The 15,599-nt window shown below is 48.8% G+C and overlaps 1 long non-coding RNA gene across 1 annotated transcript; it reads right to left on the bottom strand.

Annotated features, from left to right (window-relative positions):
* Positions 1-5,354: 5,354 nt before the first annotated feature.
* Positions 5,355-15,271, bottom strand: LOC119275188. The gene is made up of 4 exons (XR_005135553.1): positions 14,940-15,271; positions 14,130-14,199; positions 7,079-7,186; positions 5,355-5,981 (listed from the first exon to the last, which is right to left on the bottom strand). It is a non-coding gene; the product is annotated as an uncharacterized LOC119275188 (long non-coding RNA).
* Positions 15,272-15,599: the final 328 nt, after the last annotated feature.

Below are 15,599 nucleotides of genomic sequence, written 5' to 3'. Positions count from 1 at the left end.
ATTTTCGTTGGTTTATTTCTCACACAATGCCATACCAACCCGAGGGGTTGGGGATACATATTTAAAGGCTGCTAGCCAGCCAACGCATATGCTAAGATGCTGCCAAGATGCCAGTCTAAGATGCTAGTCTAAGATGCTAACTGACAGTCCTTGATGGTCAAGAACAAAACTCTATCCTAACAGCCAGTCCTTGATGGTCCAGGACTTTATCCTCCTAACTGCCACAAGGACCATGTGCTGCAGCCCCACAAGGACCCTAGTACACAGACTTATCCATCATTCTCCCCCTAAGTCTTGTACGTCGTCTTGTGGGAGAGTTGAATCATCCCAATCCTGGAGCAAAGTTCGAGGAACTTGACCCTCCCAAGGGGCTTGGTGAGCAGGTCTGCGAGCTGATCCTTGGTGTTGATGTAGCTCGCCTCGATGCTCCCTTCTTCCACACAGCTACGGATGAAGTGATACCTCAGTCGGATGTGCTTGCTCCGTTCGTGGAAGACGGGGTTCTTTGCCAGGGCCAGGGCGGGCTTGCTGTCCACCAGGAGCTGCACCGTTCTGGTGTCTTGAACGAGAAGATCACCAAGCAGTCGAGCAAGCCAGAGCGCCTGAGTGCAGGCGGTGGAGGCCGCTATGTACTCAGCCTCACAGCTGGACAGGGCCACCACCTGCTGCTTGACTGATTGCCAGCTCACGAGACACTTGCCGAGGAAGAGGAGGATCCCGCTCGTGCTCTTGCTGGTGTCGATGTCGCCGGCGTGGTCGCTGTCGCTGTACCCGACGAAGTGTGCCGCCCCAAGACACCTAGGGTAGTGGAGGCCGTGGTCGAGGGTCCCTGCTATGTAGCGGACGATCCTCTTCACTGCCTGCTGGTGTTCCGACGTTGGTCGCTCCATGAACCGACTAACATAGACGACGGAGAATGCCAAGTCCGGCCGTGTGTGAGTGAGGTAGCGAAGGCTCCCCACAAGGCGTCGGTACTGCGTAGCATCCACTTCCTCCGTCGTGCTGTCGCGGCTCAGTTTCAGCCTCTCCTCCATCGGAGTGAGAGCTGGATGGCAGTCGGTGAGCCCAGCTAGCTCAACGATGCGCTTGGCGTAGGCGGACTGTCGAAGCGCGATCTCGGAGTGGTCCTGGTGCACCTCAATCCCTAGATAGAAGGAGAGGAGCCCCAGGTCACTCATCTGGAACGTGGCCTTCATGTCTTCCTTGAACGCCGCCACCTCTGCATCTTTGGTGCCGGTGATCACCAGGTCGTCAACGTAGACGCCCACCAGCAGGGCATTTGCTCCACTCCCCCGTCGGTAGACGGCAGCCTCATGCGGGCTCTGCTCGAAACCCATCTTCTTCAGCGTGGAGTCCAGCTTGGCGTTCCACGCCCTGGGTGCCTGCCGCAGGCCATAGAGAGCCTTGCGCAAGCGGAGCACCTTGCCCTCCTGGCCGGGAATCGTAAACCCCGGTGGCTGATGCACGTAGACTTCCTCCTTCAAGTCGCCGTTGAGGAATGCCGACTTAACGTCCATGTGGTGGACACGCCTGCCCTCCTGGGCAGCCAGCGCAAGGAGAAGTCGCACGGACTCCATCCGTGCCACGGGAGCGAAAGCGTCGTCGAAGTCGACTCCTTCCTGCTGCAAGAAGCCTCGGGCCACCAAGCGAGCCTTGTGCTTGATGATGGCGCCGGCTCCATCCCTCTTCAGCTTGAACACCCACTTAAGGGTGATTGCGCGGTGACCTCGAGGGAGATCAGCGAGCTCCCAGGTGCGGTTTTGCTCGACCGCATCCATCTCCAACTGCATCGCGGCGTGCCATGCTGCGTCTCTCTCGGCCTCTGCAAAGGACCGTGGTTCGACGTCTTCACACGCGAGTTGTAGCTGCGCCTCCAGGTCACGTGGCACCAGTCCTGGCACCGGCTAGTCGCCGAGCAGATTATCCATCGTACGGTACCGCAGTGGTTCGCCGTCATACCACGCGTCGATACGCTCCTCGTCGTGAGTGAGCGAGGAAGCGAACTTCATCGGGTTGTGCTCTGCGTGAGCTGGTGCTGATGAAGATGAGCCCGGAGTGGCGACCGCCGGGGCTGGAGTATGCGGCGTCGCCGGTTGTGGTGTCGTCGGTGTAGCAGGCGCCGGAGTCGATGTAGTTTTGGGGGCCGGGGTAGACGTGCCCGGTGAAGAGGAGCTGCTTGCTCCCCCAGCTTCCTTGAAGTGGGCGTACTCGACAATGAAGTCGTCATACGTCGGCGTCGAGCCGTCGTCCACCGCCTTGTCCCATTGCCACCCTCGCCCTTCATTGAACACGACGTCTCGCGTTGTGCGCACACGTTGTGTCTTTGGGTCGAGGATGCGGTAGGCCTTTGAGCCCTCCGCGTAGCCGATGAAGACTCCCGGAGTGCTCCTGTCGTCGAGCTTGCCTATGTGGCCGAGCTCCTTGGCGAACGCAAGGCAGCCAAAGACCCGCAAATGAGAGACCGCCGGCTTCCACCCATGCCAGGCCTCGTACGGAGTTCTACCGTCGAGTGCCTTAGTAGGAGAGCGGTTGAGGATGTAGACGGCCGTTAGCACTGCCTCTCTCCAGAAGACAGCCGGCATCCCTCTTTGCTTGAGGAGAGCCCGAGCCATCCCCACAACCGTCTGGTTGCGTCGCTCGACGACGCCATTTTGCTGCGGGATGTACGGCGCGGAGTAGTGGCGCTGGATGCCCTCATCGGCGCAGTACGACGCAAATTCAGCCGCCGTGAACTCGCCGCCATTGTTAGTGCGCAACACGCGCAATTTGCGGCCGCTCTCCGCCTCCACACCAACCTGCGCGCGCCTGATGGCGTCCGCCGCTTCTCCCTTACTGCCGAGGATCATCACCCACATGTAGCGGGAGAGATCGTCGACGAGCAGCAGGAAGTAGCGTCGACCTCCTAGTGTGGCTGGCGTCATCGGGCCGCACAGGTCTCCGTGCACAAGCTCCAGCTTCTCCTTAGCCCGAAAAATCGCCTGTTGGGGAAAGGGGAGTCGTCTCTGCTTTGTCAGCACGCAGATGTCGCAGAACTGCTCCACATGGTCGAGGCATGGCAGGCCTCGCACCATCTCCTTGGCACTTAGACACTTCAGGGCCTCAAAGTGAAGGTGCCCAAAGCGCTCATGCCACTGCCACGCCTCGTCGTCTCGACGGACAGCGAGACAGACCGGTTGTGCCACCTGCACATCAAGGACGTAGAGTCGATTTTCACCTCTGGGCACCTTGGCGAGAAGGCGACGCCGGCGATCCCAGATGCGTAGGACCCCATGCTCAATCAGCACGCGTGAGCCGTTCTCATCCAGCTGTCCCAAGCTGATGATGGAATTCCTTAGTGCGGGGATGTAGTAGACACCGGTGAGCAGCCGGTGCTCTCCCATCTTGGTGGTGAAGATGACGGAGCCGACGCCCTTTATCTCCACAGCGGAGGCATCCCCGAACTTGACGGAGCCTCGCGCATCGGAGTCGAGCTCGGCGAAGAATTCCCTTCGACCGGTCATGTGGTGGGTGGCACCGGTGTCGAGGCACCACCCCGTAGCCTTGTCCTTCCCGGAGCCATCGCTGAGAAGAGCGTGTGCTTTTGGCTCATCGAGGTGGATGAAAGCCTTTGTGACTGGAGTCGCCAAGGGTAGCTCAATGCTTGCATGCGCCATGAACAGAGCCATCTCCTCCTTCGCCTGTGCGACGTGAGCCTGGCCTTGTCGTGGTTGCCGACACTCATTGGCCCAATGGCCAAACCGGCCACAATTGTGGCAACTGTTGTCTTGTGCCGGCTTGGGCTTGCCAGCGGCGCCGTCCTTGGTGCCTCCGCGGGCGTCACCTTCGGCACGTCCTTGTGCCCTGCCCGGGGGCCTCTTCGCGCCTTACGCTGCTTGCCACGCTTGCGGCCGCCCGTCGAGGAGGAAGGCTCCCCCTTCTTCCTGTCACCAAGGCTGGGATCCCACTGCTCCCGAGTTAGGAGCAGCTTCCCGCCGGTGGTGACGGGCCCCGAGGGGGGCTGTGGCTCGTCGGTGTCGACGACCTTGAGACGGCCTATCGCCTTCTCGATCGTCATCGTGGAGAGGTCCAGCAACGACTCGATCGAGCGAGCCATCAGCTTGTACTTCTCGGGAATGCACCGAAAAAGCTTCTCGACAGCTCTCTCCTCGGTGTAGGTGGCATCGCCAAACTTCACCATCTTCTGCAGCAGAGTGTTGAGATGGAGAACAAAGTCATCAACGTCCTCACCTGGCTTGAAGCCCAGGTTCTCCCACTCCTTACGAAGTGCCTGCAGGGTGGACTTGCGAGCACGATCGCTGCCGATGCGTGCTGCGGCGATGGCGTCCCAAGCCTCCTTGGCAGTCCGCTTGTTGGAAAGCGAGAACTGCATCTCGGGCGGGACTGCGGCGATGAGGGCGTCCAGTGCCCGTCGATCCTCTAGGTGGTCGACGTTGCTGTCCTGGACTGCCTCCCACATGCGCTGCACCTGGAGCCTGACCTTCATGATCCCGGCCCACTCGACGTAGTTGGTTTTAGTGAGGGTAGGCCACCCAACACTGGAACCAACATCCCTAACCACAGTCCGTACCTCGTAGAGGCCGCGGTCCTGGTCGTTGCAGCCGCCGTCGTGGTGCGCGCCTCCACCTGGAGCGCAGGCGTGCTCGGCTGCCCACTGCGCCGTCTGCTCCTGCGCCACTTTGGCGCGATCTGCGTCGGCGCCGTCGTCCGCAGGCGCGGAGCTGCTGGAGCTATCAGGGCTGCCGCGGAGTGCCTTGGCATCCGCCGTAGCCTCATGGGCTGCTTCTGCTGCTGCTGCTGCTTCTACCTCCGCCCTGGCTGCTTCTACCTCCGCTCTGGCTGCTGCCAGCTCCGCTGCAGCCAGCCTCGACACTCTTGCCGCTGCAGCAGCTGCTGCTACAGCCGCTCGCTCACGCTCCTCTGCCACGGCGCGCTCGGCCTCCTGCCGGCGCCGCATGCTCGAGGTAGCCGTGTGCTGAGAGCGACCTGCAGACATGGCTCGCTGCAGGGGGGCTGTTGCGTGAAGAGGAGGCCGATGAAGACGAGCTGCTGCTCGACAGTCCGGAGGGAGGAAGGTAACCAGAGGCAGACAGAGCAGCTGCTACTATCGACTTGGGCTGCTCACAGGAAATGCTCAGGGTACAGGTTAACGTGGCTCTGATACCACTTGTTAGACCTTTCAGCCTGAGCATTGATAGTTGTGGATGACACTAGGAGAGTTGGGACAATTTTCGTTGGTTTATTTCTCACACAATGCCATATTTATAGGCTGCTAGCCAGCCAAGGCATATGCTAAGATGCTGCCAAGATGCCAGTCTAAGATGCTAACGGACAGTCCTTGATGGTCAAGAACAGAACTCTATTCTAACAGCCAGTCCTTGATGGTCCAGGACTTTATCCTCCTAACTGCCACAAGGACCATGTGCTGCAGCCCCACAAGGACCCTAGTACACCGACTTATCCATCAGATATAACTATATAAAAAGGGAATTGAAGGAAACAACACAAACATGACATGGAATTGTAAGGGTTGCGCAAAGAAACCTTACCTAACAATACTTATCTAACATCTTAATGCTAACTTGGAGCTATGATACATTTAGACCAAATTACATTAAAAAAATTAACCGCGGCACCCCCAGAGTGTTTTGAGATCATAGATCCGCCACTGCTTTTCAACTGACTCACTATGTACATACAGTACCTCCTAGCACGTACTTTACCAGTCTCCTCTTCACCATATGGAACATTACGTGACAACATCTAGCTGCTCATATGATTCATCTCCACAAAGAGTGACGATCAAATCTAGCACCTTAAAAAAAACTAGCAAGTCATAGATAAAAATGGGCAAATGGTTGCGAAATCGTAATGTTCATCCAAAAAATCGATCAGTTTAAACAAAAGTCTATATAAGGTCAGACCTTGAAAGACATTCCAATCACAAGGTTCACATCAAGAGACCTATACAGGATCTCAGGAACCTGGCAAATAAAAGAGGCATTCATAATTACACAACACATTGATTCAGAAGCAAAACCAATCTATCTTCGCGGTAGCTATTTTATCTAGAAAATGGCTGTATGGAAATACTTTTTGGTGTTAGTAGTGTTAAGTAGTGTATTTTACTTCATATAAGTTTTAGTGATAGTTCTAGTTTTATAATGAAAGACTAGATGCCTTTTTGGACACTATACGCTCTCTGGCCTCATGATCCGCCACAACAAGGCAAGATCAATAAGTGGATGATTTACCTGGTGTATTCTTATGAGCTGGCCCTCCCTAGCAAGGATTTACTACACTTGGCCCTCCTCATACTATATTCCTGGCTCCGCCACTGGGTAAGTGTTTTTTTTTGGTTCTCTTGTGTACACATTAATTGGAGCAAAATTTGGCACAACTACAAGCATAACTTTTCATGAAAAAAATGTCTTTACATCGTCACAATAGTTCCTTTTTTTCATCTGATCCTAAATTCATAACTTTTGTAAGTACAAGTGTACAACTTTGATCTAACCTCATTATGGCAGATGATGAGGCCGGAGAGCATGGAGATTGAGCAAAGAAAGCGCTCATGCTTTCATTATAAAAAGAGAACTATGACTGAAACCTATAAAGTAAGATACACTCCCTAATTTTATCGTTTTATTTGTACATTAAGATACACTCATTAATACACAAATAAAATGACGGGATTAAGAGTGTATTGTACTCCCTCCGTTCCCATTTACTCGTCGTGGGTTTAGTTCAAATTTGAACTAAAACCACGACGAGTAAATCGGAACGGAGGGAGTACTTCATAAGTTTTAGTGGTACGTCTTGTTTTATAAGGAAAGACTAGATGCTTTTTGTCACTCTACATGCTCTCTTGGCCTCATGATACACCATAATGAGGCTAGATCAATCAGTTGTATGTTTATACTTTATGAAAAATTATGGTCAAGATGGAAAAGAAAACAATAAGTAACTACTGCGATGTAAAGACATCATTCGTATCATTAAAAGGTAATTATCTCAATGGAGTAATTTATGGTCCAATTAATGCACATATACAAGAGAACTAAAACAACAAAACTCTTACTTTCAAAAAGGAACAAAGGCCACCTCACCGCCATCTGGAACAAACTCGTTGTCATAGACTGCTGAGCAACACCAGTAGGAAGTTCCTAGTCCTACAATCACCAAATTTCTGTGCCAGAGAAGTTGTAATTTAGTAAAAAAGACCAAAAAGGAACATCATTGTATACTTATACTAGTCACTGCAGTACTATTTAGCACAGGAAGAAAAAACATACGCAAATAATTTTTGGTTTGTCGGGCTGTTCCGCAAGGTAGTAAGACTGAAGATACGTAAACACAAGGAAAAAAGGCTGACATAAAAAATTAATGAAGTGGCATCAATGCATCATAACAGCCTTTCCTCAGTGTTCGATCTATCGAACGACCAACCAACCGACCAACTAAACAATAAGTGGTTTCCTTTTTTAGTAGTTAATATATGGAAACTATGAAGCTTGGAAAAGAAGATGTGCGTGAAATTGCAGTAATGTAAGATCATTTGATGGTCACATGAAGGCTCTCACCATCTGCTCATTGTTACAACATTTGATGCAACAATGCCACTCTCTGCCCCTTTTCGGTCTTGACAGACTAGGAATCACCTGCTGCCGTCTCTCCCTTCCTCTAGAAATTAGTTAAGCAACCATGGCAGATTACTCATTGTTATGAGTGTAAACATAAACTAGTAGATCAATAATTTCGTTACTCTACTAAATCTCAACTAGTGATCTAGCAATAAAGTAGCAGCAATAGTAGTCTCTAGATTACAAAATATCCCGCAATGAAAAGGCAAGGAAACAAGATTACACGAGCCTGGCACAGGCTTTAAGGGGCTGTTTGGTTGCCACCCTGACACAAGTTGCCTGGCCTGAGCACCAGCCTGTAACCTGCCTGAGGTCTGTTTGGTTGCCTACCTGAGATATTTGACCTGACGAACCTGCCTGTCGAACCGTGCCTGACTCAGGCCTAGAAAATCGGAGGCCTGAGAATCGCTGCAATCCCACGCACCATGCCTGAGTAAAATTACCCTTTCTCTCTCACTTCTCCACTCTCCCTCTCACTTTTCCCCTTTCCTTAGGGTTCCTACGGAGGAGAGAAATCGAAAAAAATCAATCCATCAAGGTGGGGACTGCCGGAGGGAAACTACTCCAACGTCTAGATCCGGAGGAGAGCTGCTCCAAGATGTTTTGGATCTGATAACGTTGCCCTCTTGGTCGTGCCCTGGACAAGGTGGTTGGCTGCAATTTTGCCTGCTACGATTCCTTGCTTTTCTAGCACCTTTGTCCAGATCGTGTGCTAAATCAGGTACTATTGTGTTGAAACAATCTAATTACTGATCTGATAGGGAACGTGACTTTTGGACATGTTAGCACTAGACGAGTGGTAGTAGACTTTTGTGTTCTCAAAATTATTATGTAAACTGAAACCTTAAGTGTAATGATAATTTGATCTGGTTATGCCTGATTTTATCTGATCATTAATTTATCCCTTCAATACGAGACCAACAAGTGGCAGAGTGTAACCCAGGCAAAAATGTAGCCAAACACTGCCTGGAGCATCTACCCACACAGGCGTACTTTCAGGACACCAACCAAACACCGCCTGAGATTTTGCGTCTGCCTGGTTAGGCAATTTGTGAAACACCCTCAGGTTTCTTTCAGGCAAGGAATATTCTCAGGCACATAGCTCAGGGTGGCAACCAAACAGCCCCTAATTTTTTTTCAACCATGCAAGAGAACTATATGTGAACTTTGTAGCAGAAGAAAACCGATCAAAGTCAAATACAGAACAACAAGAACACGGCCAACGACCAGACCAGAAAGACATAGAACAGCCAAAGGCCAGATGAAGGGAAAGAAAAGAAAACAACCTAAATCTTTCCTAGCCACAACTCTACATCTGCGGTAAGCTTATTCACAACCTGAACGATGGGAGTAACCTTGATGTCAAAAACAAGAGCATTCCTTTCTCTCCATATGGTCCAGACCCCAAGATACAGAGACAAACAAGCCTCTTCCGGTCCTTACCGTGGTAAGCTTCCCTAGCAGTGATCCCCCAGAACACAAGGTCCTGATCCATGGTTGGGACGGCAAGTTAGCCTATTGGAGGATGGTGTTTCAAAGTTATACTGGCAGTCTGGCAACGGCACAGCCGGGAAAGAGATGACTGTCGTCCTCAGGCACAACACTGCACATGGCACATAGTTCGTTATGTGGGAGACCTTGATCAGTTGTCCAGATTCTCAGGAGCCTTCCAAATGGCCTCATCGAAGCTGATCATAAAGAAGTGACAAAGTGTGCCACGTAGGACTTGACCTAGAAACTACCACTAGCCTCCCACGACCATGACCGGCTATCATCATGCTCTGGGTGAAGAGCAAAGTCTTTCCTAGAGCTCGAGTAATTGAAGATAAGCGCCGATGTTAAGGGGCCCCATATGTCTTTTAACCAAGCAGAATCAAGCAACACCTCAGCCATCGTTCTGCGCGCTAGTAGAGGGGGTGTCCAGGCCGATGATATATGGTGCGATGTCCAGAGAAACGCCATCGAGCCACTTATCGCACCAAAAGTAGGAGTGTTCGACATTTCCCACCACAACCTTTGTTGCAGCATTGAACATATCCTTTTCCTCAAAATAAATTGGTGCACATAGTCTGCATTGTACTCACTTTTAAAAAACTTAACATACCAGGGAGTTAACGAAAACCTCAGACATTGTACCAACATGAGAAAAAAGAATACAACACACAGAATGGAATTCAAGAATACAAAGGTTCAAGAAACGGTCAGATAAATGATCAAAAGAATGGTGATCGTTTTCCGCTTCTCAAGAATCACCTCTCCGTCGTGTACGTGCAAGAATCAGTAGGTGGATTATATTGTAGATAAGCAATCCTTCTTTATTTTCTACTCGTATTGTATAATCTCATTAAGACACATTGCCTGCCTGGATTATATTGGATAACAGCTTAGGACTCCATAAATCTATCTTCCAAGAAAAGATTCCATAAATTGGTCATCACGTGTCCCCTGAGTTGTTTCTTAACATAGTCTCAAGTTAAGTTTAGATGTTGTTTTTCCTCCTCAAGTCTGAGAAGATCAATGATTCTTAAGCTACTTACCTATACTTCATCTCCTTTCCCTCATGAAACGTAACAATGAACTCAATCAAAACATGTATGTTCAGTTTGGCACCAAAACAGCAGCTACAAAAATAAACAAATAGCACACGCTCATAACAAACCATGAAACCACACGACATATAACCATTTCATCACACATAATTGCTGTGCAAACTAAGGTAAAGTTGATGTGCACGAAAACACAACATCCTTTCTAGTGGTACATGTGTACCAAAAACCAAGTAGATAGACACAACTAGAGCTAGATAGATAGGGCAAGTACGATGAGATAGTTGTGTGGTTCCAGTCACTAACAATGTACACAAGGCGTCATCAGTCGCATAGCTTGGTCGACCCTCTTCTTTGTGTTCGACCCTACATCTCCATTTCCATCACTTTGAGAGCAGTCTTCTGGCTCGACATCTTTGACGCAAGTGCCCTCAGCTTCTCCACGGAGGGAGCACACTCCAACTTCACCTCCTTGTACCCCTTGGACTAGGTCGACAAGCGATCCGATGAAGATCAGGCAATGAGGAGGCCAAGGAGGTCATCATCACACTTGTGCATGAAGCCGAAGCCCATGCTTTAGCAGCTCAAAGAACTCCAGGGTATTCTTCCACTCCATGAGGTCCTCGTGGGAAGACGAAGAGACGAGGAAGGACCTAATGCCCTCGGCAATGTTGACCCTCCCCGTGATCAATTCTACAGTGAGCAGTCGGGTTCATGTACTTCGGCATACGCCCATCGAGAAGCGACTTCCGATCTTGGCAAGACATGTAATATGCCCTACACGGTAAACGATGAGTAGTTCGCGGTCCGCACCATTGACGATGATCTTGAAGTTTTTAAAGCTTTGGACGACGTCTAAATCTGTGTCTAGGGATGTAGACCTCTGCCATTTTTTCGCAAGCTTGGTTATTGCTATTGTCCTTCACTACTAACTCAAGTTATCTTTGGATCCTGCTTGGACTTGACATCATCATCGGAACTTTTCTTTTTCCTCGTTGTAAAATAGAACATATGATTCGGAATATTCAAATTCCATAAAGACTTATTTTGAAAACAAATATACCAGTAGGCACTAAAATGAACAAGACATTACTTCCAACTCATTCCGTTTTCCTTGGACATGTACTGTTCTCCTGAGTTTGCACATGTCTAGTACATTTCAGTGAGTTGAAAATTTTATGTCATTCATTTTGGTACCTGCTAATTTATTTGTGCATCAAAGTTGTTATGAAATTTGAATCTTTGAATCATGTGCTTGATTCTACAATGTAGAAGAAAAAAACTGAATTATGATGTCAAGTCCAAGGAGAATCCAAAGGTCACACAAGTCAGTACCCAAAGCATTTGAGGATTATAGCAATAACATAGCCAGTGAAGAAGATGTCATTAGAACTCTCTAGGCCTAGACACCGATTTTGATACCAGCAAAAGCTTTCTGATAGTTCACATCAACGACGCCGCCCCATCTACCGCCAACTACTCTCGTTCAATGGTGTAGGGCATACTATGGGCTCTGTCACGACCGGAAGTCGCTCCTCCACAGGTGTATGCCGAAGCACATAAACCTGACACCCACTACATGAGTGATCACAGAGACGAGCAACATCGCCGAGGGCATTAGGGCCATGCCCGCCTCTTCGTCTTCCCACGAGAATCTCATGGCATGCAAAAAGACCCTAGAGTTCTTTGAGCTACTAAGTATGGACATCAACTTCTTGCACAAATACATTGACGACCTTCACGGCCTCCTAGTTACGGATCATTGACGAATAACATGTCGAAGGCCCGAGGAGTACGAAGTGGTATAGTTGGAGTATCATCATGCCACAAAAAAGTTCGGGGCCCCCAAGTCAAATAAGTCAATCATGAAGAATGCTCTCTAGGAGATGAACATGCGATGAAGGGGATGAGAGGTTCGACCCAGCAACATGGAAGCTGGCGACCATAGCATGATAACCGATGACATCTTCTGTGTACATCATTAGTAATTGGCACCACATTGCCATCTCATCAATCCTGCCATATTTATCTAGTTATGTTTGTGCCTATCTACTTGGGTTTTGGTACATACAACAACATACTACTAGGGAAGCCTCTATGCAATTCACCGGCCGTGCTCCGTCCCATCGTCACAAGAACCTTCGAGCTCAGTTTTGGGACCGTTGGTGTTGACTCTAGTTGTTACATTAATGAGTAGCGAAGTTGTGGAGATCCTCAAGCTCACACGATGCTCAGCCTTCGCTCCAAGCACCAACATTTCTATGCTGATGTTGTTGGCCCCACTATCGAGATGGCAATTTGGATCTGGGACAACCTTGTGCGTCAAAGCGACATGCCCCAAAGGGTAGAGCCAACGAGATGCACTGGTGGCGATGCTCGAGAGACCTTCTTTGGTTCATCCACACCAACGGTGGCTCCTTGACAGAGATTGCATAAACCATAGATTTTCCACCAATGGTCTAGGCATAGTGAGAGGTGGGCGCCTATCTAGGTGGGCCAGTCCAGTTGGATGACGTGGCTAGCTTCATTGCTATCTCTTATGGTCTACGGGCCATCTCAAGATGGACTTGCTACCAGTTTTGGCTTGTCTAACACTCTGATGTGCTCAGAGGCAGGTGAGGTGTCTAGCCCAAGGTATACATGGATGTGGATCCCAAAGGGGCGTCCGGTCTATCATTAGGTTTTCTTGCATCTACTATCATGGTGTGATGACAGGTTACAACAATGAGAGTGGCCCAAAATAATATTGATCCTACTATTCTCTCCCTCCCCTTCACCACTGTAGTTTCCAAGGACCATGGTCATGATATGACCATGACAACCACTAAAGCTAGCACCGCTATGATGCATTCTACAAGGATGAAGAGATGCGAAGGAAAATGGACATGTGTGAGAAAGCTGCAAGCAACAAGAGAAGAACAACTACTGTCAGGATTGAGAGGATTGGAGTCCTCTATGGTGGTCAGAAAAAGACAAGAGAGAAGAAGAAGTGGAAGGAGGCTTCCAAATGTTCCGGTGGCGTTACGGATTCTTTTGCGCATGGTTTGCGATATCAATGAGGGCCGGGAAAAAACTTCAAGGACAAGAAAGGTGGTGTCAAACGGAGGTCCATCTTACTAGGATCCAACCAACTGATCTAGTGACACAGGGGTAAAATGTGTCATGTGTGGACGGATTCGGCACTTACAATCTTCATCCCGCTTTGACTCATTCTGCATAGTATGCAAGAAGAAGGAAAGAACATGTCTCAACGAATTGTCTCACCTATGTTGTGCAACTACTTCCACAAACCATGGGGCATGCCATCTCGGTAGTGGTTTGTTCTTTTGACTGAAGATTTAAAAGGATGAGCAAGAAGCTGACAAATCGATATCTGCGCTCATCATTTTGTTCAAACCAATTAAGAATGTCCAACTATTTTATTCAAGTGATGTCATCCTAAAAAAGAACCGTAGACGAAAGGACAAAAATATATATTGGGGTTTTCTTTTCTTTAATGACTTTGAGAGATAGAACACAAATCTTTTGTTGTTTTCTTAAATAAAGTGAAACATAAGGTGTATCAAGATACAAAAGCAAAGATTTTTTTTATGTTTATTTCATTAAAAGTGATGCTCCTAAGTTTGAATGGGGGCAAGGCTAATGCGCTCTCGCTTTCCAACAGGAAGCAGTTAGCTAGTTAGGAAAGTGTAGGGCTGTTTTATTAGGCTTTTGTCAAGGATTCAGGGGGGGGGGGGAGATTAGATGGGCTGCTTTCATGTCAAAGGAGTAGGTGGGGCCAGCGTTGTTGATATGGAAAGGGACACATCCAGATCAGAAACTGATTGGGGACCCAAGGAGCTTGGAACGAACGATCGTGAAAGAGTCTTTTCTGTTTGAATGGAGCCATTTGTGATCTAATTAATGCGTATACAATAAAATGAAAGCAATATATAACACTTACTCTCAAAAGAACAAACTTGACCTGGCCGCCATCTAGATCGACTGCCATAGACATCGGCAAGCTCCTCGTCCTACAATCACCAGATTTTGTCATTGCGTCAGGAGAAGTTCAAATTCAGTAAAAGAACAAAAGGAAACATATATAGTATACGATAAGTGTAATCACGCGGAGAACGCAATCAGTAATTGTGTACTTGTAGTAGTCACTATAGTACTAATGAGCACCAGAAATCAATAAGTTATGTTTTTGTACTTTTTGTTTTTTTACGGGTAACGGCAGGAGCTCTGCCAAATTCATTATAGAGGGGGGAAAATTGTACATGCTGTTACCAGCAGGGAAAGAACAAAGAAGGAAAAGAAAACCAGACAAACAAAGCTAATTACTCGCAGAAAACTAGCCCGAGGGCCTCAATGTCAGCGCGAATGCGCACCAAAGGTTCAGAAACAGAAGTGAAAAGGGCTAATGAAATAAGGTTGGGAAGAAAAGACCACTGAAGTGGGATCACAATCTTTTCCCAGTGTTAGATTCATCTAACAATTGACCTACCAACAAACTAGCCGATAAAGGTGGTTTCCTATTATCTCTTTATTTGGAGCTGATATATGACAACACGTTTGGTACTCTGAAATCTTGAAAAGAAGAGGTGCCTGAATTCAGATCGCAGCAATGTGAGATCATTAGATGGTCGCCTGAAGGTTCTCCCCATCGGCTTGGGTGGGTGGGTAGCGACCCAAATCGATGTTTCATGACGCAAAGTATTGCAAGAACTGATTGGATATAAATATCTATGGTGAGTTTATGGAGGCTTACAGATATTCCGCTCACGCGCAGTTCCAAGTTCCAACTCTGCCGGAGTCCATCCGTCCTCTGGCTGGACGTAGATCTGCCATATAAGACCTCTCCCGACTCCCGCCATTGATAGGTACGCCGGCCAGAAGGTCTCGCACGAGTCGCGACGCCGCTGACCTCTCCGGTAAACTGTAGTCTCACTGCTTGGTCGCCTGACGTGGGTAGCAGGGAACTAGCTAGGGATTTAACTGCACGATGCAGAGGAACGTCGGCGGCGGCGTCGTGATGCTTCGCGAGGTGGAGGCCGAATGGGATGGAGGAGGATGAGGAGGAAAGGGATCTGCTAAATAGAGTAGTAGTGGTAGTCCTACAATTATGGAACGGGAGCGCTAGAAGGACGATATCCACGGGGTATCGACGAAATCTTCGCAGAAGAGAAAGTTTTATGATGACTCACCGTTCGATCTAGCCCGACTGCAGCGTCCGATCTGTTCCTTTATATCTGTTTTTCTTTTCTTTTTTGAGAATATTGCCATTAATTCATTCATCACAAGTTGCAGAAGAACGACTTTCAAAAAAAAAGTTGCAGAACAACGCACACAAATGGAATCGCTCGGAAAGGGCAAAGGAAGGATCACGAAGCGGTGGGCAAGCTCACATGGGCACGTGGATCACGGGAGG

Source organism: Triticum dicoccoides, chromosome 3B, assembly GCF_002162155.2.
Source record: "Triticum dicoccoides isolate Atlit2015 ecotype Zavitan chromosome 3B, WEW_v2.0, whole genome shotgun sequence".
Lineage (NCBI taxonomy): Eukaryota > Viridiplantae > Streptophyta > Magnoliopsida > Poales > Poaceae > Triticum > Triticum dicoccoides.
Note: the sequence above shows the minus strand (reverse complement) of the source record. Positions and strands in the feature narration are given on the sequence as shown.